The 26,070-nt window shown below is 41.5% G+C and overlaps 1 protein-coding gene across 4 annotated transcripts in view; it reads left to right on the top strand.

The window, feature by feature from the left end:
- SDK1 (sidekick cell adhesion molecule 1) overlaps positions 1-26,070 on the top strand; it is a 681,727-nt gene that overhangs the window by 77,446 nt on the left and 578,211 nt on the right. The gene's annotated exons all lie outside the window — the stretch shown is intronic.

Consider the following 26,070-nt stretch of genomic DNA (forward strand, 5'->3'; position numbering starts at 1 on the left):
AACATAACCAAATCAAGGCCAAGGAAAGGCCCTATTATCACCACCTACTAGCAAATGTTTTTAGTGCATCTCACTAACAACCTTTCATAGAACTTTGTATCCCCAACAAGCTACCAAAGGATCTCCAACACTGTGCCCCAACAATCCTTACCCCAAAGGGTCAATCCCACAGACAAGTTTGTAATTCCCAAGTCCCTAAGCCTACAGAGGAGAGGCTTTCTATCTTCCACATATCTCACACAGTCCCAGATAACATGATCTACTGTGTCCACCACACAACAAAGCCCACAATATTCAGAATCAATTATTCCAATCCTGTACAACCCACTCCAAAGAGTAGAATGCCCCATTAAGAGTCTATAAACATACTGACAAATCACTACCGCCTTTCAAAACTGGGCAAAAGGAAAACACCCCCTTGACCTACAGACACTACATTGCTATTCACCCACCTCTCCTTCTCTTTCCCTTTCCCTGAGTCCCCTTACTTCCTTCTGCCTAAGGCATTACAGCTAAGTTCCTTCACCACCTAAGGGAGAGTGCCCCACCCTTCTCCCACAGGTGGATTCTCCAGGCAGTGTCCAAATGAGGTCTCCACATGAATCATTGCCTGGGTGTGGCCTGCTGGTGTGGATTAGAGCCTACCTAAGTGGCCAGGGGCCAGCACCGGACTAGTGAGCCCTGGTGGTCCATCACAGTGTTTCTTGAAGAGAACTTTATTAGTCACATCCGTCTACTTCATAAGGATTTGCATACTGAGCCGTATCAGCAGGGGAAGGTAAATGAGTATAGATCCTTTGGCCTTCTAGACCTAGGCAATTAAGCAGTAAGGTCTTCTGTTTTGCAGGGGTTGCATCATTGGTCTGGAATGGATGATAATACAATCGTTGCAAAAGCAGGCCTTCTACTGTTTTCATGGAAGATGAGCTTCCTTGGAGTAGGCAGGAAGAAAGGCTGTGGAGGTATGTGTTCCATATTGAGGAAAAGCTGCAGGAAAACCAAGCAAATGTACTAGCACAAAAACTTAAACACCAGGAAGCAACAGCAGTTGCAAACAGTAGAAAATCCATCTTGAGGTTTGCACTGTGGTGAGCTGGAAGTAGCAGCAGAAACAGAAATGAGTGATTAAAAGTGGAAGCAACAGATGTAGGGGAAAAGGTATATTTACTGTGGGTTATTTTAAAAGCTCGTTGGTATTTGTTTGATATCTACCCCTTTTATCCGTGAGACATAGTTATTGGTGATTCTTGAGAAAAACTATTGATCACATCCAGTTGCATTCTTAGCCTAATCCTTTTTGCTGATTTTCCTCCCCTTTCCAAACTCCTCCTTAGGATAAACTTCTCAAACACAAACTTATTGCTAGCAGAATATAATGGCTGTCTTGGAGTTTAACAGACTGGGCAAAGTTGCTTCCACCTACAGTATTTCTTTGATTATCCCATGTTTGGTCTCTTCAGTTGCAGGTGTGGGTAGCATGTACTAGGCTTTATTCAGTACAAATTACTCTTATTCTGAAGCTGCTAAAGGAAAAGAAAATCTAGTCAGGCCAATTTTCCAGTTATTTCCAGAAATAAATGTCTGCAGAAAATTATCCCAGTATCTCTAAATTTAAATTTACAAGAAAACATAGTATGCCTTTCTATTTTATTTATTTATTTATTTAATTATACTTGTATACCGCCCCATAGCTGAAGCTCTTTGGGCAGTTTACAGTAACTAAAAACATTAAAACAAATACAATTTAAAACAGATCATATAAAAACAATTTAAAACACAATTTAAAAATTTAAACAGTATAAAACACATGCTAAAATGCCTGGGAGAAGAGGAAAGTCTTGACCTGGCGCTGAAAAGATAACAGTGTTGGCGCCAGGCGCACCTCGTCACAAAAATCATTCCATAATTTGGGGGCCACCACTGAGAAGGCCCTCTCCCTTGTTGCCATCCTCCGAGCTTCCCTCGGAGTAGGCACCTGGAGGAGGGTCTTTGATCTTGAACATACGGTAGGGCCCCGCTTACCGGTGCTTCGCTTCCCAGCGTTCCACTAATGCGGCAGCTTTCATTCCCGGTTTTAAAGCTGCTTTTGCGGCATTTTCGCGCAACGTGCCCCATTATACTCAATGGGGTTCTGCTTTATGGCAATTTCTGCTTTACAGCAGGGGTCCAGAACGGAACCTGCCGTATAAGTGGGGCCCGCCTGTAGTGTACAGGTGGGTTTGTATCGGGAGAGGCGTTCCATCAGGTATTGTGGTCCCAAGCCATGTAAGGCTTTATAGGTCAAAACCAGCACCTTGAATCGAGCTCGGAAACATACAGGCAGCCAGTGCAAGCAGGCCAGAATCAGTTTTATATGTTTGGACCGTCTGGTCCCTGTTACCAATCTGGCTGCTGCATTTTGCACAAGCTGCAGTTTCCGAACCGTCTTCAAAGGCAGCCCCACGTAGAGTGCATTGCAGTAATCTAATTTGGAGGTTACCAGAGCATGGACAACTGAAGCCAGGTTATCCCGGTCCAGATAGGGACGTAGTTGGGCCACCAACCAAAGTTGGTAGAAGGCACTCTGTGCCACCGAGGCTACCTGAGCCTCAAGTGACAGAGATGATTCTAGGAGAACCCCCAAGCTATGAACCTGCTCTTTCAGGGGGAGTGCAACCCCATCCAGGACAGATTGGACATCCACCATCTGGTCAGAAGAACCACCCACTAGCAGCATCTCAGTCTTGTCTGGATTGAGGCTCAGTTTATTAGCCCTCATCCAGTCCATTGTCGCAGCCAGGCACCGGTTCAGCACATTGACAGCCTCACCTGAAGAGGATGAAAAGGAGAAATAGAGCTGCATGTCATCAGCATACTGATGGCAACGCACTCCAAAGCTCCGGATGACCGCACCCAACGGTTTCATATAGATGTTGATGGGGGACAGAACTGACCCCTGCAGAACCTCATACTGGAGAGTCCAGGGTGCCGAGCAGTGTTCCCCAAGCACCACCTTCTGGAGGCGACCTGCCAAGTAGGAGCGGAACCACTGCAATGCAGTACCTCCCACTCCCAACTCAGCTAGTCTCCCCAGAAGGATACCATGGTTGATGGTATCAAAAGCCGTTCAGAGATCAAGGAGAATCAGCAGAGTCACACTCCCCCTGTCTCTCTCCCGACAAAGGTCATCATACAGGGCGACCAAGGCTGTTTCTGTGCCAAAACCAGGCCTGAAACTCGACTGAAATGGATCCAGATAATCGGTCTTATCCAAGAGTGTCTGGAGCTGGCCCGCAACCACTCGTCCAAGGACCTTGCCCAGGAATTTACTTGCTATTTATTTTGTTAGCAGTGAGTGGAACACTTTTGGACTAGAAAGAAGTGATAGAACACTGAGTGATTTTTTTTCTCTAGCTTTTATTAAACGGAGGGCTTTTATGTGAGCCCTTCTGTATCAGTCTTACAGATAAAATACCTGATTGTCCACTTACTGCATTTGTGCTGTTGTGACATTACTTATATTCCTTTATTCAGTGAACTAGTCAGTCATTAAGCAATGGGTAGCAAAAGGGATCAATTGTAAAATTAGGACAGGCATTTGTAGGACTGACATTTTATGGGTGATGTGACATGAAGCAAGGAGATAGATTATTAGTCGACATGGTTGTGAACTTGTTGATCCAGGTTCCTGAAGTATAAACCCTTACTTGAAGCAGTTTTACTTAAGAAATGCTAGTAATCGTTCATAAACTACAGTAAGATCCGATTCATTTTCTTCTGGCGTAAAGTGATTCTATATAATGACAGTGTAACTGAAAACCTCATGTCGCCCAATTGGAACAGAGTACAACAGCTTACTTTATGGTTCCTATTTTCTATGGCAACAATAGTATATACTGAATGAACTACTCTTGTCTGTTATGCATTATAATGCAGGCATGTGCCTTAAATTAGCTCTGAGATGTAGTCATATTTAAATTAAGAGGAATTAAGCAATCGTCTCTGTAAAAAGTTACTCCTCCACCCAGCCAAAAAGATACCAAGCAGCTGTCATGTCAGACTACTATTTAACAATAGTATGACCTGTAAGACAGCTGAAGATCCTCTTAGAAAAAATAAGGCATATTTCAGTGGCTGCTCATAATGACTTCTCTCAACAAATCAAAGGCCAATGAACTCAGCTCAAGATTTGTAATTTGTGTATTTTTATATGTTTATTGAGAAATGTTAAAGCACCAGCATGTTCTTAACAAAACTAACAAGAGACAATCAGGCATTCCTGATGATGGACCTGACATCCCCACCACCTCACCCTTCTCCCTCCCAGTAAGTGCAGCAATTCCAACTGCTCCTGTTATTGAAACACATACACAAAAGAACAACAACACCTGCCTAGTATGTACAATTTATATGGAATAGGTATCAATCATATCAGTTTCTTAAAATGTAATTCAGATGCAGCATAGTTGGAATGCTTCAACAACATGCTATTGTTGTTGTTACCTTTTGGTGTGTGACACCCATTGCTGACTTACAGGGTGAAGTAGGGGCAAACAATTTGGTGCTATTTGCCCCAAGAAAGTCTGGTTTGGCATTTGAGAATAATACACACAGTGAGACTGTTGTTCTCAGTAGCTTTGACTTCTTTTGCAAAAGTTTGTGACAAAGTCTTTCCAGCAATGCCCCCTTTTTTGCTGCTTCCATTGTAAACTGCCTACAGCACAGTACAGGTTTAACAAGGCTACTTTTCTGGATAGGCAGAGGAACTATTCATGCAGCCATAGTTAAAAGGAAGAAATGAAATGCTCATACTGCTGCTCATCACTTATGGGTCCAGTGACTGATCAGTGCAGTGCTGGCTTCAGATAGGGTCAGAAATGGAGGAGTATAGGATTGTTACCAGAGCACGTTGTGGTGTTGGGTGACTTTGATTTCAACCCTAAATTGCCTTGAATGGTTGTAAGGGTGCACCTTTGCACTCTTATGTACTCAAATGAAGCACTTCCAGCTTTCTAGGAGGGATAGGGCATCAGCAGGATGACAACAGTGGCATTACAAAGTTATTTGGGGGGCATTTTTTCAAATTCCATCTATGAAAGGCTAGAGGGCTTCAGGATTAGTGACACTGGTCAGCATGGCGACAGACTAGATATGTTGCAGTTTCTAGGAAAATCTTGCCATTGTTGTTTATCATTCATTCTTTACATTAATTTTTTGTGACTACCCAATAGATTTTGTTTTGTTCTTTAATCCAGAGTATAATCAATAAACAAATGCTCAGTGGAGATTGAACAAAAGATGGATGTCTTCCAGAAAGAGATTTAATCAAGCAAGATATATATAAGCTAGTGGGGATGGCATTTCTATCATTCCTTAGCCTTTCTGATTGACAGGTTAGTGTGAGAAAATGATGTTACAGCTGAATTTCTGTAAAATTTGAGTACTGCTTGATTAAAGACGTTATCGGGATTTAAATTAACCCTTACAGTGAATAGTTAAATAAGTCTACTGTCCTCTCTCAGAGTCTCTTTTTGTTTTGTCATACATCCTTACAACAATAAAACAGTTGATTTGTAGAATTGGGGTAAAGTAGATTAATTAATTAATTAATTAATTTATATCCTGCCCTTCCTCCCAGTAGGAGCCCAGGCTGGCAAATTTTAATTATGTTAACTGTGATATAAAGATAATAAGCCATCTGATCAGTGTCTAATTGAAAGACTACAATGAAGCTATAAAGTTTGCTGTGGGTGTAATACCCATTTGGCCATCTAACATTTTAATTATGTGAAGAAGGGAAGCAGTTGTGTAAATCACACTTTGATGTCTCCAAAGAGCATTTGTGCATTCATGGAATACATACTGCTGCTCAGTGAGTCTCCCATGGAGTCACTCTACCAGGAGTGGTACATATTGTCTTGTTGTGTTTTCTTAATAGCATAAATATATGTTGCGAGTGTGGTTTCTTGAAATGTTGACCATGTTTAATAAACTTTTCTCTAATTTTCCATGTATGCAAACTGAGAAGCTTGTTTTCAGATTACAGTGAAAAACATTTGGCAGACATTTCAGCCCCTCTTTGTTCTTGAGAAATATCAACTTTCCTTGCTTTTTGGTTAAAAATTACAAACTTAGTTGACAATGGCCTTGTTTGCATGCAACATTAAACCATGGTTTAGAATAATTAGTTTAGCACAAATGAGGTGTGCGTTAGTGCATGCTACTCAATAGTGCCTGATTTGCAGCTCCTTCACTCCTACCTTTGCCATGCTGAGAGAAATAAGCCAGAGGCCTGGTTTAGCATTGCATTCAGACCAGCATTTCTGAGATGTTTTCCCTAAATACATTGTGAGTGGTAAGCCAAGGTTTGTTCCGATTGTGGTTTGTTTGGAGAGGGAAACACTGTCTTGTTCATGTTAAACCATAGTTTGTTTTAAACTATATTTATTTTAAACTAGCATCATGAGCAAACCAGGTCAGTGCTTGCATTATGAAGGGAAATGTAGGGGGAGGGATTTGAATGAAATTAAGAACCCCCACCTTGATATCTGCTGCTTTTGGCCAAATTGTGGTTTTCCTGTACCATTCTAAAAACAGTAGCTAAAGAGGCATCGTAAAAAATAAGGTATCAGGGCCTCCTCTGTGCCCCCTCCCCAATAATTTGAAACTGTTTTATTTAAATCTCAGTTTAAATAGAAATAATCAATTGATATAGTAAGTATGCTTGAATATTCCTATACTTTGGCCTATGGCCTGAAATGGTTGGATTGTGTTATACTGTATATTTGAGGAATTGCCCAAGGACTGTTGTGAGGTTTTGGCTGAGTGGGGAGCTGTCAGGTCTTACTCCCACACTCTAACCACTAACACACACTGGCTGTACTTCATTGTACTACATACTATGTTACATATTGTGAATAATGGATAATTTCTTGATAAACTAGCAGGAGAAAATTATTTCTGAGGTATAAGTAGAACTTTAATATAATTCTAATTGGCCAGAAGGAGATCTTAACTTGAAAGTGCCTTAACACAATATTCACCTATGGTGAATATAAAACCAGTGGAACTGAAACGCATGTGATTTTAGCTAATGAAATGAGGTGAAGTAACAAGCTATACGAGTGCTGGTCATGTTACAGCAAAATAGTGCATAGTGACATTTTATTCCACTTTTCTGGGTGTCAGGTTTGTCTCCCAGCCCTTCTTGCTCAGCCAGTTCAGTTACCTGGGGATCTGATTCCGCATCCACACAGGACTAAAGCCAGGGGGGGCAGTGGGGCAATCCCTGGTGGTCCTTCACATAACCCCCCTGCCAAGAGGGTATCGCCCTGCTGATCCCCTGTCCAAGGACCCTGTCAGGGAAAAAAAATCCACATTAGCATGGTCCTTGCCCTTGCGGTGATGGATGGAGAAGGCAAAAGGTTGCAATGCCAGGTACCATTGGGTCAAATGGGGGTTGGAGTCCTTCAGATGGCGGAGCCACTGTGAGGGTGCTTGATCTGTGACCAAAGTAAAGGGAGCCCCCCTAAAGTATTGTCTGAGAGCTTTAACAGCCCAGCTGACTGCCAGAGCCTCCCTTTTAATGATAGAATAGCAGTGCTTATGGGGAGCCAGCTTTCAGCTCAGGTACAGTATGGGCAGTTCATCCTCCCCTTGTCCTGGGACAAAACTGCTCCTAATCTGACATCCGAGGCATCTGTTTGAAGCACAAAAGGCTGCTGGAAGTCAGGGTTGTGTATTACCGGGGTGGTATATAACAGTTGCTTCAGGGTTTGGAAGGCTCACTCAGCCCAGGCTGACCAACAAATATTTCTGGGCTGTCTTTTTAACCACATCTGTGAGGGGTGCAGCAATGGTGGCAAAATGTGGAATGAACCATCAGTAATAACCTGCTAGACCCAAACATTGTTGGACTTCTTTTTTGGTGTGGGGTCCCTGCCTTTGGCTGACCACTTCCACTTTGACTGGTACCAATCTCATTCTGCCATTCCCCAAAGATGGCAAAGATGTTTGGGCCAGGTTTGGTTGTAAATGACAATATCATCTATATATGCAGCTGCACAATCTTGCACTGGCCGCAAAACTTGATCCATGAGGCGTTGGAAGGTTGCCACACTCTGTGCAAAGCAAAGGGCATGAAAATAAAGTAGTACAACCCTGTTGGAGTAGTGGTTTTCTCCTGTGATTCTGGTGTCAAGGGTATCTGCCAGTACCCCTTCATTAAGTCTAAGGTGGTTAAATACTGGGTCATTGGATAAGCATCAAATTTGGACACAGAATTCACTTTCCAAATTCACTTTCCAATTCACTTTTCAAAAATCAACAGAGAACCATATCAACCCATCTGGTTTTGGTACCAGGACAGACTGACTCCGCCAGGGACTTTGGGACTCCTCTATAACCCCCAGCTGTAGCGTTGCTTGCACTTCCCATGCAGTGACTTCTTTCATTTTAGTGGGCCAGGGCTAGTTTGGGACACGCACCAGAACCCCTGGCAGAGTCTTTATATGGTGGGATATCATATGGGTTCCCCCCAGGGTGGGTTGAAAATACACCCCTGAACTGAGCTTCAATTTGTTGTACCTGGCCTTGTTGCTCTGGAGTAAGGGTCTAGGCCTAGGTGTGGTGCCTCTTCTGCAGGCATGGGGTTAGGACCAAAGGTTTCTTCCTCTTCCCTCATCGCCACAATGAGGACCTCTCTGGCCTGCCACTCCTTCAATAAATTAACATGGTAGAGTTTGGTTTCTTTCTGCTTGCTAGGGATCCGGATTTCATAGTCCACTGGGCCTACTCAGCATAGCATCTCATATGGTCCCTGCCACTGTGCAAATAATTTACCTGTCCCTGACGGCCACAACAGTAGCACCCACTGTCCAGGCTGGAATTCCCTAGCCTTTACGTTTTGGTTATAATGGTATTTTTGTTATTTCTGGGCTTGCTGAAGGTTCTGAGAGACCCAGGTGCTCAAATCCTTATGTTTCTGCTGCAACTCCAGGATGTACTGAAATTGGGTTAGCTGTGGGAGGGTCTTTCTCCCACTCTTCCCTCACTAGATCCAATACCCCTCAAGGGTGCCTTCCATATAACAGTTCAAAGGGAGAAAACCTGTGGAGGCTTGTGGTACTTCCCAGACAGCAAATAACAAGGCTGGGAGAGCATGTGCCACAGTCAGGGATACTGATGGACAAATTTGTGCAGCATTTGTTTTAGTGTTTTATTGAACCACTCTACCAATCCATTGGTCTGCGGATGGTAAACCAATGTCTTCAATGGACAGACCTTCAAAAGGGCCCATAACTGCTAGGCTGAGGCTTCACTCCTCATCCTGTAGCCTTCCAGCCCCTCAAGGTCTCTGGCAGTCCTTTCTCCCTCTCATGTTGAAGACGCTTCCCAGCCTCATTTAGGCTTTCTCTTATATGGGCTTCTGAAGGCTCCCTACCAACAGCGGAGTTTCTTCCATTTTGTTCCTCATTTGTCTTGTTTCCCAGCCCTTCTTCCTCAGCCAGTTCAGTTGACTGTGGACGTGATTCTGCATCCACACAGGACTGAGGCCAAGGGGGCAGTGGGGCAATCCCTGGTGGTCCTTCACACTGACCTACCTACAGGGTAGTTGTGAGGATAAAATGGGGGGAACCATGTGTGCTGCTTTGATCTTCTTGGAGGAAAGGCATGATATAACCTAATAAAAAATGTAACATCTGTTCTGTATACAGATGTGCCTGTGATGCACCTGATGGCTGTTTTTCTTCTGTCCTGTTTTTGAGATTTTTATTGTTGTTATTTAGCACTTGTCTGTTTAAACAAGTACTCAGTGATTCTACTGTTACTGGTTATATACCAAAATAGTTTTCCAGTTAATGTTTTTCATGAACACCAAAATGTTCTTGTTATCCAATGACCTTTTGTAGATTTTGTATTATCTGTTTTGCTCTGTGATGTTTTATGGTTTCACTGAACAGTTCGCTTGAAGGCATTTTTCTTCTTCTAGCCATTGGTATGAAAAGGGTTCTTTGTGAGACCACTTTGATGTTCAGAATATTTTAACTAAAAAGATTAAAAAGAGAACTAGTGAGCATTTATTTTCTGATGAAATTGGGAGTTCTTTCTATGTTCACCTTCTGCTCAGTTTGCTTTAAATTGCATCCCCACCCCACTATACATGGATGGGGAAGACCCACATTTGGAAAAATGGGTCTCCTGCTGTCATATGTAGTTTGGCCCAGGCAGAGCAACCCAATTTGCTGGAGGCTGGTGGGAGTGAAGCCAGCAGAAAGGGCCACCATATCCAGCTGCTGCTCAGAGGCCTCTTGGAGGGGAGGATGCTGACTACACTGGCAGGAGCCAGTGGAACGAAAGAAAACATATGTTTCCTTCTGCCACCCCTTTTCCCAATGTACCAGCTGCCGCAACAGAGGGCCGTGGGAGCAGAATGGGACCTGGACATTGTGTAAGTTCCCCTCTCAGCCCCTCTTCCAGCATGCCCCCAGAACACCCCTTATGCAGGCTTTCCACCAGGTTTTGCTGGCTCCCCTTATGCTGGGCTGGGCTTCCCTGGCTGAGCCAGGATCAGGGGCTTATACCGGCATAGCCTGGCTGAGTCAGGCCCCAGCCAGCTCAGTCAGAGTTCCACCACATCCCACTCACCTCAGCATGGCATTGATAGCCGTTGGATTGTGCCCTTGCTGTTGTAGAAGCTTTGTTAGATGAATAAAGTGCTGTCGGTTGGAAGGCACACACACATGCAGGTGCAGAAGCAGCTGGCGTTTGTAAGAGTTGGGCCACAGGCCCATGAAATGCAAAAGGGTTAAAATATATTGGAAAGTATAATTTGTCATAGCTTTAAGATACTAGTGAAATAATCTATTACGAGAGGCTGCAAGAGGCCCTAGCAAGGGGACAGGTGGTGGATGAAAAAAGAAGCACAATCTGTCCCTAGGGATGGAACACCTAGGTTGTTGCTGTGTTTCTTCATCCAGGCAAAAGCCAATAAGTTAGGAACCCTAACTTTTTAGCAATGTTTATACCTAAGGGATGTTCAAGCAGCTGGGCCTTTCGGCTACCAAAGCCAAGCTCTCTGTTGTCCTTCGGAAGAATTCACAGACAATGATTAAAACAGCCATAGTTCACATGACTTTGAGTACAAGGGGAAGCTATCTGCCATATTGAGAACTTAGTGGAATTTAATCTCCAAAGATTAAATATCGATGAAGCTGTGACTTAAAAAAATATTAAACCATTCTTTTGAATATTATCATTCTTGTGGCCTGTGTGCAAATATCAGCTACTTTATTTCAGTTTAAAACTTTCTCAACTCCATTGTAGCTGTTCAATACTGATTTGCTGTTAATGATTAAATGCTGCTTTAAGAGCCCTCTCTTGTTCTGAGAATCCCCTTGTCCAGGTAGCAAAGCCCAATCTCAGAAGACCTGAACAAGTGGCATTCCAGGGGCATGTTGGAGGAGTGGCCGAGGGGGGACTTACACAACATCCAACTCCTGTTTGGACCACTCCTGTGGGTCCTGATCTGGGCCAAAGTTATGCAGAGAAAAAGGTTGGCCTAAGAAAATAATTATGGAGCGCTTACTCAGTGGTAGGAGTATTTGTGAGAGCCACCTTTTTCTTTTCCATTCGCGCACGTAGCTCCCAACTTTGCTGACGTTCCACCAGCCCGGCTACTCCCGAATGGCAAATGGATGCTGTGGAGCTTCCCACCAGCTCCTCCTCCGCCAGCACCCTTTCTGCCAGCTTCCACTGAGTTGGATTTCTCCGCCCAACCCCATCCCTAATTTTATTTTGGACTATCTGTGATTTTAATACGTTCATTAAAACATTTGTTCTAATATATTAATTTTGCTGTGAGATTTCATATTTCTTAATTTTTTCTAAAACATGATTGTATACTAGAAACAAGATAGCTTATTCATTTTAGAAGTTTATATTAATTTTGGTACATTATACTTTTGTTGTCCTTAGTTCTAGTGATTAGACAACACAACAATGTTGGCTTTATGTACAAGTAGTTATCAATTCAGTCATGAGAAAAATGACTGAGGACCAAATGTCCTATTAATTCATTTCAGGCTATTTCTTATAATTGCTTGGCAAGAAGAATGAGTGAGATTAGTTGTTAATGAGAAGATAAGTATAGTAATTTCTACATGATGTAAAACTGTGATTGTCAGTAGGTAGTAATAGGAATTCAGATTATTTTTCATGGGACCTTGCTTCTTTGTGTGAGATCATTAACATCTTCTGTTATTGTAAATTGAGTTATTTCACACCTGTATTTTTATCACTAGACATTAACCCTCCAGCCACAGATACAGATAAGTTTTGCTAATTAGGGAGTCATTAATGTAGTTAGGGAGATGAGCAATCAATTATGACTTGTTCTGATAATCTAAACAAAAATTTAATTGCATAAATTCATCATGTACTTTGAATCTTTATCATGATTCTTACAAACTACAGCAAAAATGTCCACGTGGTTGTGATGCATTTATAATGCTAAACTGCGAATCCTTTTACTTGTTCTGTGAAATGATGGATTCAGTGGCTTGTTGAAATCCAATGGTTTTAATAAACAAGATACCACTTTTTATCCTGTTTTCATACCAGCAAGATTATTATTGTAATATACAGGTGAGACATTATTTTTCATGTACTTTGTCCTAGCAGGAATCCTCCTGTTCAGGTTTCCAGTCTGTCAGCCATGCTGCTCTCCAGGCAGACATTCTGCTCCCACCCCCCAGTTTCTCAATTTTCTTTTTCCCAGCAACACTCAACATACTGTGCCTAGTGAACATGCTCAGTCCTCATTGGGCTCCCCCCCCCATTCATTAGGGTTTTTGAAAATATTTTTTGTGCTTCTGCAAATCTCAGTGTTCCTTTCAACATGCTAATATCTCTGCAACACTATTTTCCATTTCTGTTGGCATTCACCACCTGAGTTTGCTATTCAAGGGAGTGATGATTGTGCATGAGTATTGCTAATATCACATTTGATACTTTAGCAAAACCCACCTTAAAGTCCCCTGTCCAAAGAACTCACAAACTCTCTTCATATTCTTAGCTGTGTATTGGCACCATAATTGGCATGCCTGTCTTCCAAAAGGAAGAAGGGAAATAGTTGCTGATGAAAAACAATTCTTTGTCAAGAATCCACACATTGTAACTTTGCCTTACAATTCTTCTCAAAATAAGCCTCTACTGGGCTACAATGGTTACTTCATTTGACTATGTTGCCAATGTGCACTAGATTATTTCCTTACTGCTTAGTTTTTATTTTGCATGTTACCATCTGTTTTGAGAAGAATCTACAGCTTTAGTCATGTTTTAATTGCTTTTCTGGGTGATTTTGCAGTGATTTAATAAAGCTTATTTCTTTAAGCAAACATTAGGATACATCACATCATCAAGGAAGCAAGACAAAGCAATTGACACCACTTACGCTGACATGTTTTTTAAATTAGTATGCAAGTAATCTTCGGTGGTATTCAGTGCTACCCAGAGCAGACCCACTGAAGTTAATAACATGCTTTAGGTTTACCAGTTTCAATGGGTCTACTCTAAGTAGGGCTTAGTTAAATACAACTCTTTGAAAATTATTTCAAAAGAGATTATTACATTTTTAGACATATTTAGGTTAATAGTTCTTATGACGAATGAGAATTAAAGAAAGGGAGGGAATAATTATTTTTCACTTCATAGCTAGAAGTGAACTAGAAAAGCTGTCGGCTGTGAGGGTAAAAGAAATTGCCTAGCCAGCCCTTTCTAAAATGGCGCATTCTCAATTGAGACATGGATTATTACCTTTTAACAAGGTTGTTGTTGAACTTTCCTCTGTTTTCGGAACCATAAAAAATAATCTTTTTGTAGAACTCTATCCCGGTGTTAACTGTTTTGCTCCAGAATACTGGCACCAGTTTTACAGTAATTGACTTTAATCCCAGAAAGTTGAGTTCTCTCTCTATGGAACTTTCCATCTGCTTCTTTTTTTAATGTTAACATATGAAGCTATAAACAACTGAAAAGCTCTTCTAAGAAGACAAATCAAATTAGGACTATTAAACATGACAAAAATGCAAGGTATCATCTTGCGAAACAGACTGTGTGACAGGAATGAGGGCACTCCTGCTCATTTGCTGTCTGCACTGGCTACCAATATGCTTCCGGGCCAGATTCAAAGTGTTGGTTTTAACCTATAAAGCCTTATACGGCACGGGACCACGCTATCTATCGGAACGCCTCTCCTGCTACGAACCAGCCCGTTCACTACGTTCTGCTACGAAGGCCCTCCTCCGGGTTCCGACTCATAGGGAGGCCCGGAGGGTGATGACAAGATCTAGGGCCTTCTCAGTGGTGGCCCCCGAACTGTGGAACAGTCTCCCCGAGGAGGTGCGCCTGGCGCCGACACTGTTGTCCTTTCGGCGCCAGGTTAAAACCTTCCTCTTTCCCAATGCATTTTTAACTGAAGTTATTGATTTCTTTTTGTTGTAACTGATTTTTGATCATTTACTGTTATATGATATGTTTTTATTGTATTATATGTGTATTTTACTATATTCTCTGTTGTTCACCGCCCAGAGAGCTTTTGCTAGTCGGGCAGTATATAAGTGTAATAAATAATAATAATAATAATAATAATAGTAGTAGTATCAGGCAGAAGTGGAAGCGGAATTCAAGTGAAGTATCAAGGACAGACTAAATTTTAGTAAATATATATAGAAATATAAAATGTTCTTTAAAAGTATAGAATAATAAATGACATTTTAACAGTGCAGTCGTAAGCCCCTGTTGAGCTCATGGAATCGAAATGGACCGCCTTCAAGTCTATCCCGACTTATGGAGACCCTATGAATAGGAATTTCATGATAAGCGGTATCCAGAGGGGGTTTATCACTGCCTCCCTCTGAGGCTAGTCCTCCCCAGCTGGCTAGGGCCTGCTCAGCTTGCCACAGCTGCACAAGCCAGCCCCTTCCTTGTCGGCAAGTGCCAGCTGGGGGCAACTGGGCTCCTTGGGACTATGCAGCTTACCCACGGCTGCACAGGTGGCAGGGCATGTAACCCCTGAGCCACTCCCTGTGGGGTGATCTTTAGCTGGCCCTTGACACCCAGGAGACACGACTCACAGAATCTGGACTCCCAGCCAGGCTCTCCTCCCCACTGTGCTATGATTAATATATTTTGTTGTTGTTGTTCAACTGTTTTGTTTGTCACCCTGATCTCCTTCTGGAGGAAGAGTGGCATATACATTTAATAAAATAAATAAATAAAATTTGAGTAAATGGGCTTAGGATTGCACTGTAAATATCCTATGTATGAATGATCAATTCTATCACTCAAAAATAACTTTTAGAGATAGGCAATTCCTGGTGCACACACGCACATGTCATGATTCACTTCATTTATGAATCCCTTCCCATGAAACATTTTGAAGCAATTTCACAATACAATAAAACATATATAAAACAATTGCCTGTATAAAAACAATTTTAAAACTATTACATATATAAAATAGTTAAAACAATTACATATATACAGTTTCAAATCCAACCTAGATACCAACTGGAATAAAAATCTCCAGACAGAAAGCTTGTTGAAACAGATGCTGGAAAGACAACACAGATAGGGCTTGTCTGATGTGGAAAGGAAGAGAATTCCAAAGGTTAGGTGCCACCACACTAAAGGCCCAGTTCTGACAACCTGCAGAACAGACCTCCTCATAGGATGGTTATCTGCAGGATGCCCTCTGCTACTGAGCACAGTGAATGGTTGGGGATATAATGGATGAGTCAATAGTTCAGGAGTTTTCATTTTCTAACTGAAAACCACACTGTTTAGTGATCGGTTGGATATTTGAAATAAAAACCAAACACTAATCTTCTGCATGTCTTTGCAGATGTAAGTCCCACTGGATTCAATTACTCCCAAGTAAATGTGTATAATATTGCAACCTGGCACCCACATCAACTACATTATGAATTTGTATGTATCTAACACATGGCAGAAGTGCCTTGACTGACCGTAACTACCTGGTACAAACCATATATTGTGCACTGCCTTCTTATATTGTTATCAATGTCTATTTAAAGTAGAACCACAGATTTAAAGACAAAAAATTAAAATTAATGGTGGCTGGTAACATTTTGACTTGGTAGGGCAGCAATATTGAACCTTGCTGTTTCATCAGAACAGGACTTGCACCATTGCACATGTACAGAGTGCCATTGTCTCCTCAGTAAAAAAAACCATCAGTCATTCTCTGCACATCTGTGGACAGGCAAAGAGCTTCCATGTAAAAGGCCAAGTCTGGTTTTTAGACAAGATTGACTCCATACCTCTTATTTAGAAATTATGCTATACCTCATGATGTAAGTTTCTGAACTCTTGTATTGATTACACGTAGACATCCATTGCCAGAAAACTAAGCAGAAAACACACAAAAATATTTAAGATGAGAGGAACATTTGCTTCCGGTTGCATGCAATTTTCTCCCCCCCAAAATCAATTTAACTTTTCATTATCCAAAACACTTTTTCTCTAAATTAAAAGAACAAAGTATTCCAACCAATAGACTAAAACTTCATTTGACCCAGGGCGCATCACAGCATAGCAGAACATATTTGCAATGCATGGTTCAGTTCTGAAAATGTGATGTAATTATCTCTGCTCGTGTGCAGAGTAGATCACACCAGATTAATCATAATCAGCCTCTGTTATGTCCAGTGTTAGGGAGAATAGTTAGCGATATCGATACAGGGATAGAGCCCAAAGGTTTCATTTTAGAAATTCACATAAAACTAAAAAAAAAAAAAACGAAAGCAAGAAATAAAGGCATCAGCATGTTCATCCATTCTGCATTCAGTGTATTCTGAAGCTGGGGGAGGGGCTTGTTGGAAACAGATCTGTACACCTTTTCTGGAAATAAGCTGGAAAATACTTCAGAATTGCACATGGCTCGGATCAACCTGTCCCACCCAGCTGCTGCAGCATTAGATGAGTGAATGCAGGGGAATGGTTGATACAGAGTTTGTTGCAATGTGTATTTAAGCTGTCTACAATTTCTCCTCCCAATCCAATTAAAAAAAACAGCAACAAAATGATTAAGTAAAAAAGTATATATTTATTATAGATATCTATATTTATTATAGATATCTAACAGTGTGTCCACTGTTGCTTGCTTGCTCTCTCTGTCTAGCAAAGTCTTAAAACAAAACAAAACAAAACAAAATAAAACAAAAGTTCTTCAAAGTAGTAAGCACTCCCTGTTGCTTCTCTGGTTACCAGAACATGCTAAAAGCTATGTAGGGATGTGGCATTTAAGGAAACAGCTCTGAGCATGCTCAGAACAAATGAATGAATCTGATAGGCTACCACATGGTGCAGGGCTGTTCTTCAAGGCTTTAAAGCAGTACTCCCTAATCTAGTGGGGGCTGGAAGGCCCTCATAACAACAGAGGGAGTGGAAACCTACCAGCAGGGACTGAAAAGCCAGCAGTCCTCCTAATATTCGAATGTCAGTCACATCTTTTTCTGTCCAAAGACACATGGGAGAGACCTGTTTTCGTAGCTTTTCTTTTAGATTAGAATTGGCTGGGTGATGCAGACAGCTGATTGGCCAGAGAACAGGAGATTGGGATTGGGATGCCTTGACAAACCTCTGTAAGTTAATGGAAGTATAAAATGTGTGTGGTACAGGAAAACCTGTGTGTTTATGTCTTTGATATTTTTGGGGGGTACAGGTGGTTTTTTTTTAGATTGCTTGACATTCTTATTGGGAGGGCTGTGCCCCAGCAGCCCTAGTGAAAGATCCTGCACTGGTTGTAATATCTGTCTGTTATTTTATGAAGGCAAGTTACTTCATTCTAAATAATTGAGAATCCAATAAACATCCTGATTTCACAAAGTCACATTAGTGCAATTTATTAATCAACAGTAATGAGCTAAAAATCATTATAATTTCATTACATTTAAAGATGATTTTCATACTTATTTCATAATCAAAAAATCACAATTACCAGTGTGGGATTAATGCAACTATTATTAACTGTTTATAATGTTTTTATTAATTATACATGGATAATTTTAATTTTTTATAATGAAACAAATATGCACATTATCTTTGAATGTGTGAAAGTCATGCTTTTTAAATGATTTTAAGCTATACTTCATCGGCAGTGACCAGTCCCCCCCCCCATCTTGTGCCCAGTGCTGGGACTGGAGCACCCTAGTTAGGCTACTGCATGACAGTGATGAATTATGTCACAGGAGTTATGAGCAAATTAGAACCTCATCTTCAAAACAGTATTAGGTCTGTAAATATGTGTTAGATTCTCAGGTAACTTATAGGTAAACCTGTTAAGTGTAGTTCCCTAATCATACATATAGGGAAGACGTTTCTTTCACCTAAAACCACCATAGAAGTCTCAATCAATAGCTAGCCATCAAAGGAATGTCAGAAGACTTCTACTGCATCCAGTCAAGGACCCTGCATTGGTCACCTCTTAGGTGTATGAGTGTGAGGGCCCAATTTCTCTCCTGCTGTAAATTCAGAGGGGAAAAAATCTAGTCTAGTGAACAGTTATTTTATTGGCCTCAATAATCTTCATTGATTATATTTTTAACTCTCTCTCATCTTGATTCCTCTCATGTTTATGACATACATCCTGTGATTATAGCTGCTAGGCCTGACACACACAATCAGCAGAATGAGGGGGTAATAAGGTGTCTGTGTACACTGCACCACAGGAGTGCAGGACAATTTGCATTGTTAATGTTCATACTAACCCAGTTTGCATCTGCACTGGAACTATTTTTCACTGTTTTATATATGGGATTTTTAAATGTTTTATATATGAAACTGTTTTTAATTATTTTTACACTTTTCTTGTTTTATAGTTGTAACATATCATAGAATATTTTATTGTAACCTGCCGTCAGACCTTATGGTGAAGAGCTGGTAAGAAATCAAATAAAGAAAAAAAGAAACAAAATACTAAAAAAACCAAAACCAACACTTGCCCACACATAGAAGAATAGCCTGCGGTTGTAGGCCATCCTCCTTTCCTTTGCCTCTGCAGTGCTAGCTTTCTACATGCCAGAATAAATATTCAGAAATGCAACATTCCCTGGATTCTGAAGTGGCACAGTACAGAGCAACAATGGTGTTAACTAGATCTACAAAAGTCAGTCCCCCCAATTTTTGGTCCAGGGATTAGGGTTCACTGCAGATCAAACCATCTGAAGTCTTTAAATAGTCTCCTCTGTGGAAAGGCCTAGTTTCAGGCTGAAGATTTGTGAGCCATCTGGTATCAGTTTAGTATTCTCTACAACTCTACTCAGGCATGCTTTCTTACAGGCATTAAAAGATGGCGGCGGAGGCTTCAGCCCCTTAGGGAAGCCTCCACCACCATCTTTGTTGATGGCAGGCATGCACGCACAGTGCAGGCAGCATTCGCCAATGGAAAGGTAGGTAGGTGGAGCGTGTGTGCATGTGCCGGGGCATGGGACAGGCTGGTGCCTAAAGGCCCCAGCATGCCTGGCACCAGTCCTGATAATACTGTCCATTTCCTGGTAACTGTAGGCTTATAACTACTCATCTGACAGTACCTAGACTAATTTGGGTTGAATATGGGAAGTGGAATGGAGGTATTTCATTCCTGTAGGGAAGCTCATAAACTTAAAAGAGAAAAGCCACTACTTCATAATTTCAGCCATATTCCTAGATCATATACTAAGTTCAGTCTCATAAACAACAGTTTCTACAGAAAACACTTGTGCTCATTTGGGCTGGAATTCTAAGATTATAGCCAATCACCCCCTTCACATCACATTACACATGGCTTTTGGGGTAAAATTGTATTCCATTATTCTACAAAATTCTGAATCTGAGGGTGGTTAATGCAGCACAATATTTTTATAGCACTTTGTAGTTGTGGAAGGGTTAGATGTTGATTTGTAGGTCTAGAAGCCAAAAATGCCTTCTTTTTTTACAGTGCCACATTTATGATACATGGCACGCATCCCCCTGTGTACAATGTATTTAAAACTCATTGAAAGTATGCATTAGAGTCCAAATGGAAAATCAAATCCCTATTTCCAGTCTTTAATGTAGCCTGGTGTAGTTAGTCCATGGGCCAAGAGCTGAAAATTGCTTCACACTCTATTGTATCTCAACTAAATCTGTATGATTGTCTGAAATATATAATAAATCCCTCCTACATATGTTTCTCCTCTAAATTAGCAATCCTGGAGTCAGTATGACATTAATAAAGTCAAAGCCAGTGGTACCTGTAAAATCCCATTGGTATAATTAGAAAGCATTGCACTTCTTGAATGAAAGAATATCCATCAACAAAGTTATTTCATTTGAGGATAACAATGCTATTTCTTCTTATCCATCAAGAATAGAAAAAACACACAATCTCTGTGCAATTTCCCTAACAAGGCAAAAATGTATTAAAACATCTGTAATGAAATCCCTAGACCAGCCTTTCCCAACCAGTGTGCCTCCAGATGTTGTTGGACCACAACTCCCATCAGCCTCAGCCAGCATTGCCAATGGTCAGGAAAGATGGGAATTGTGGTCCAACAACATCTGGAGGCACACCAGTTGGGAAAGGCTGCCCTATACAATGTCCTCAGTTTTCCAAAGATTGCCTGGGAATAGGTGGGATCAATAGGTTGAGATCTATTAATGAATAAGAAGCAGTTATTCAGGCTATGAGAATCTGCATTAAAATAACGGAACTGCAAAGTTAAAATGGGACCTGTAACAAACTGATATGCACAACCAACACCTTCTCACATTTATTTTGCTGATTTGTGATATTTATACTAAGAAGACATCTGGAATTTACTAATTGAACTGCTTATAAGTAATAATGATTAATTATCACCCTGACAATCAAAAGCATGGTCCTTAAGAATCTTTTGTTGACAAATGCAGAACACATATTAAAGCTGCCACCTTGTAAATAAATGGGCTATTTTTCTGGATTTTAAACAACAATAGTTTCTGAGAAACAGACCAGTGGTTTTTCCCTCTCAAAAAAAGAAATCAAATGTCTGGTGCAGGCTTGCTTTGTGACAGAACAATAAAAGAGGCAATGGCTCAGGAGTGGGGGACTTTTTCACCCTGATGGTCATATTGCCTCCTGAGCAACCTTCTGGGAGCAGCACGGCAGTGGTGGGAAGGGCCAGATGCAAAGGGTGATGGAGCAATGTATGTAACTCTTTATCTTTGTACAGAAAGCTGCATTCCAGCCTTGCCAATGTCAGAGTTTTCTATACAAATACACAATTCTCCATCCCCCATTCAGGTAAGAAGGAGGCATTATCACAGTTTAAGGATATGTTACAGCCAAGGGTGTTACTCAGCGAGGGTGCAGGCATGTGGCTGGGGGCAAGGAGGGAGTCCAGACAGGAGAAGCCTGGAGGGTCAAGGGCCACATTTGGCCCCCGGGACTTGAGCTTCCCCATCCTGGGCTCAGATCCTCCTCCTCCCCAATTCCATGAATACATGCAGTTGGGATAAGATCATTCCTCTCACTTACTTTCTAAATCAGTAGCTGGATAAGTTGTAGGGGGCTGAAGCATACTGCAACCCATTTGAGAACAGTTAAGTCTTTCCACGCAAGAGCTAGTTATTACCTATAAAGGCCTAAAAGCCTTGGATCCAAGGTAATTAAAGAACAACCTTCTCCCGTATTATGGCTGCCCACAATTTAAGACTCTATGGAGAAGCCCTTCTCTGTGTCCTGATGTGAGCTGATGCCTGGCTTTTGTCACTTAGTAAAGACTATTTTGTTTAGGTGTGCGTTATATTAGCCTGGGGTTTTTGTGCCAACTCTGATGTTTTAATTATCTGCTGTACTATCTCTTTTCTTTGCTTTAATTATTAATTATTTGTTATTGTTTTGTTGTATTTTTGATGTAAGCAACCAGTAGTGGATGGCGTGGTAGGGTGGAGGCACTTACATGTCCTTCTGACAGGTCAGCCACTGATGCTGACCAGGAGGCAGAGGGGGATGGTGAGGCAGCACAGAGGGCAGCATAGTGCAAACCAATCAACAGGAGTTCTGGGTTGGATGAGTGGCAGTGTTTGCACTGCACTAACCTTACCACTGCCTCATCCCTCTCCCTCCCAATAAGCAGCAGAGACTCGCCTGTCAGGAGATCAGGTAAGTGCCTTCACCCACCACACCATCTGCTGCTGTTAGCAACCTTGCTGTTTGCAAAAATGGGGAGGGGGTGTTACTTCTGCAAACTCCAGGGTTCCTTCAAGCAAGCATGCTGTCATCTTCCTGGCTCCATTTTGGCCCCAGACCTATCAGCACTCACCATTTGAGGAAGTGATGGTTCAGTACCATGGACAGAAGCATCCTTCTCACATTGAGGATAGTGTGGTACCTTTGTCATGGATACATAACAAGAACTGTGCTGGATGAGACCAATGGTTAAGATATAGGCCAGCAGTCTTTTTCCAACTGTGGCTGGCCAGCTCCCTCCAGGAAGCTTACAAGCCAGGGATGAAAGCAACATCATAGCCCTGTTTGTCTTGATGCCATACTGCTTCTGAACATAAAGGTGCCCTTCAACTGTCATCAACCTATCCTATATATGTTTAATTAAAAAAAAATAAATCAGTGCCATCCCCTTCTCGAGGCAGTGAATTCTCCAACTTAAATATGCATTATGTGGAGAAGTGCTTCCTTTTGTCTGCTCTGAACTTACTAAACAACTTCATTGGGTGACCCCTGAATTCTTGTAGTACTAGAGAGGGAGCAAATTGCATTCTCTCTCCACACTATTCATAATTTTATATACTTACTTAACCTTTTGTTTCTAAACTTACTTTAGGTTGGATTACTGTAATGCGCTCTATGTGGGGCTGCCCTTGAGGTTGGTCCAGAAGCCGCAGCTGGTGCAAAATGCGGAGGCGAGACTGCTCACTGGGGCATGGTATCACAAAAATGTCACTCTGCTGCTGAAAGAATTGCACTGGCTGCCCATTTGCTACCGGGCCAAGTTCAAGGTTCTAGTTTTGGTGTACGAAGCTCTGTACAGCTTGGGACCAGGATACCTGAAAGACCGTCTTACCCCTTATATACCCAGTCGATCACTGTGCTCTGCAGGTGAGGGCCTCCTGCAGATACCATCTTATCAGGAGGTCCGTTCCACACAACATAGGAAACGGACGTTTAGTGTGGCGGCACCTACCCTATGGAATTCCCTCCCCTTAAAAATTAGGCAGGCATCATCTCTGTTATCTTTTCGGCGCCTTTTGAAGACTTTCCTCTTTCAACAAGCCTTTTAAGTTGAGACCTATCCCAGTCTGCGTCTGTGTTGGAATTACTTTTTAATATGTGTTTTTAAAAAGAATATGTTTTTTAATCCTTTTTAAAAGATGTTTTAAAAGCTTTTTTAAAATAATTTTTTTAAGTTGTTTTGTTTTGGTGTATTTTAGGGTCTCTTTTTATGAGGTTTTGATGTGTTTTAGCGCTTCTGTTTGCCGCCTTGGGCTCCTGCTGGGAGGAAGGGTGGGATATAAATCAAATAATAAACAAACAAACAAACTAAAAGCCCTCACAGTCTTTTCTTGCAGAGAAGGTGCTCCAACTCCTTGAGCAATATGTCTGTCAGATTACAAAACCTTTTTTGATATAGTGCATGCAAACAGAGCTGTGTGCCAGAGTGGGACCTGTGGCCTTCCAGATACTGATGCAGCTCCCAACATCCCTGATGCTTCTTGCTGGGAACTGAGTTATTATGCCAGTTTTTCTGGATTTCTTTTTGTTTGCTGCTTATTTAACTTTGTTCCTTCTTCAGTTGGTGTTTTTAACATTACATGTAATTGATATTATGGTTGTTTTTAAGTGTTACCTCCCCTAGGATCATTAGCTGAAGGGCAGGGTAATAATTTGATGAAATAAAAACAAATATCTGGAGAGCTACAGGTTCCCAATCCCTGTGGCATGTAGTATTATAAAGGTAACTGAACCATAGGCATGATGATTCTGGTAATGTTATAAAATTAGTGTTATTTTCAGCCCCCCTCCCCAATCATAAGGCCAAGTGTAATGGCAAAAGAGATAAGTACTAACAAAACGTTGAAACTTCTCAGGCAGAGGAAAATGAAAGTGACTCAGCAGAGTCAGAATCTGGCATATCTTCAAGGTCGTGGAGGATAGAGAAGAGATGGTGACAAGTAGCCCAATTTTGTCCACCTTCCTTTCATAGCCCCTGCCTTGCAGCTGATGCTGAGAAAAGCCTGAATTAATTCATAGTGTTACATGCCCCCCCCTTTTTTCTGTTTATAAGAAACAGCACTGCTTGTATTTGCTGTTGCGACAACTCATCAATACCTAGTATGCCTGTTCCTGTTTGAATCCCAGTTTAGACCTAGCATGAAATGCTAGATCCCTGTTCTGACTTCTGGAATAAAACTTTATGCAGAAAAACCCTGTCTCCTCTCCTGAGTCTGCTTCTCTGGTTGGGAGCCAGGACATCTGTCTTCTGATCAGTTGGTCAGTTCTGGCCCCATCAGTGTATATGTAGTTAAGAGATATTTGCTCCAATGTATACTTGCTTACACTAAAATCTATTTGCCATTGTTTACCTTCTTTATGCAGTTTATCAATTAATGAATAAATACCAGCCCCAATACAGACTGTTGGACCCCATTGTTTATTTTTCTCCTTTGTGACAGCTATCAATTTATTCTCATTCTCTACTTCTTTAATCACCCTAAAACTCAGAAGCCTTTGCTGAAGACCTTGGTCAAATTCTTTTTTTGGAAGTCCAAGTATAAAATTTGGAGTTGATCATCCAATTTCTATGTATGCTGACAGTCACAAAGCGCCTGCTGAGGAGGTCCATTTTAGTGATATATTGAATACTTTTATTAGACAATCAACAGTTTCCCATTTGATTTCTTTAAATTTTGTTTAAAGATGCACATTGAAACATAAGAAGAGCCTGCTGGATCAGACCAAAGGCCCATCTAACCCAGCATCATCTTCTCACAGTGGCTAACCAGATTCCTGTGGGAAGCTGCAAGCAGGATCAGATTGCAACAGCATTCTCCCCAGTGATTCCCAGCAACTGGTATACCAAGGCATGCTGCCTCCAACAGTGGAGACAGAACATAGCCATCTATGGCTAGTAGTGGTTGACAGCCTTCTCCTCCATGAATCTGTCTAATCCCCTTTTAAAGCCATCAGTTGGTGGCCATCACTGCCTCCTCTGGGCCAAATTCCATAGTTTAATTATGTGCTGTCTGTGTGAAGAAGTACTTGCTTCTGTCTGTCCTAAATCTTCCAACATCAGCTTCATTGGATGTCCACCACTTGGTGGCATGGCAGGGAAAGAAAAACCACTTTCTCCATTGCCTTATAACTAAATACAAATCTATCACGTCCCCCCTTACTGCTTTTCTTCTACACTGAAAAGCCCCAAATGTTACAACTTTCTTCATGAGGGAGGTTCTCCAAGCCCTTGAACATTTTGACTGCTCTTTTCTAAACCTTTTCATCACTACAGTATCATTTCTGAGACGAGGTGACCAGAACCGTACAGAGTATTCCAACTGCAGTTGCACCATAAATGTGCATAATGGCATTATAATATTGGCATTTCTGTTTTCAAGCCCTTTCCTAAGAATCCCTAGCATAGAATTTGCCCTTTTCACACCTGTTATACACTGAGTTATTCACTATGATCTCAAGGTCTGCATCCTAGTTGGTCACTGCCACTTCAGACCCTATTAGCATATATGGCAAATTAGCGGGGGGGGGGGAATTACCAATTGTGCATCACTTTTTATGCCCATTTGCCCAGTTTGGAGCTCCTCACAATCCCTTTTGTTTTAACCACTTTGAAGAATTTGGTATCTTCAGAAAATCTCACTGCTGATTCCTAACTAGATCATTTATGAACAAACACAGGTCTTGGCACAGATACCACTTTCTACATCCTTGCATTGGGAGAGCTGTCCATTTATTCCTCTTTGCTTCCTGTTCCTTAACCAGTTACTTATCCGTAAGAGGACCTCTCCTCTTATCCCATGACTGCTAAGCTTACTCAG

This window comes from Rhineura floridana, chromosome 17 (genome assembly GCF_030035675.1).
Source record: "Rhineura floridana isolate rRhiFlo1 chromosome 17, rRhiFlo1.hap2, whole genome shotgun sequence".
In the NCBI taxonomy this organism is placed as follows: Eukaryota; Metazoa; Chordata; class Lepidosauria; order Squamata; family Rhineuridae; genus Rhineura; species Rhineura floridana.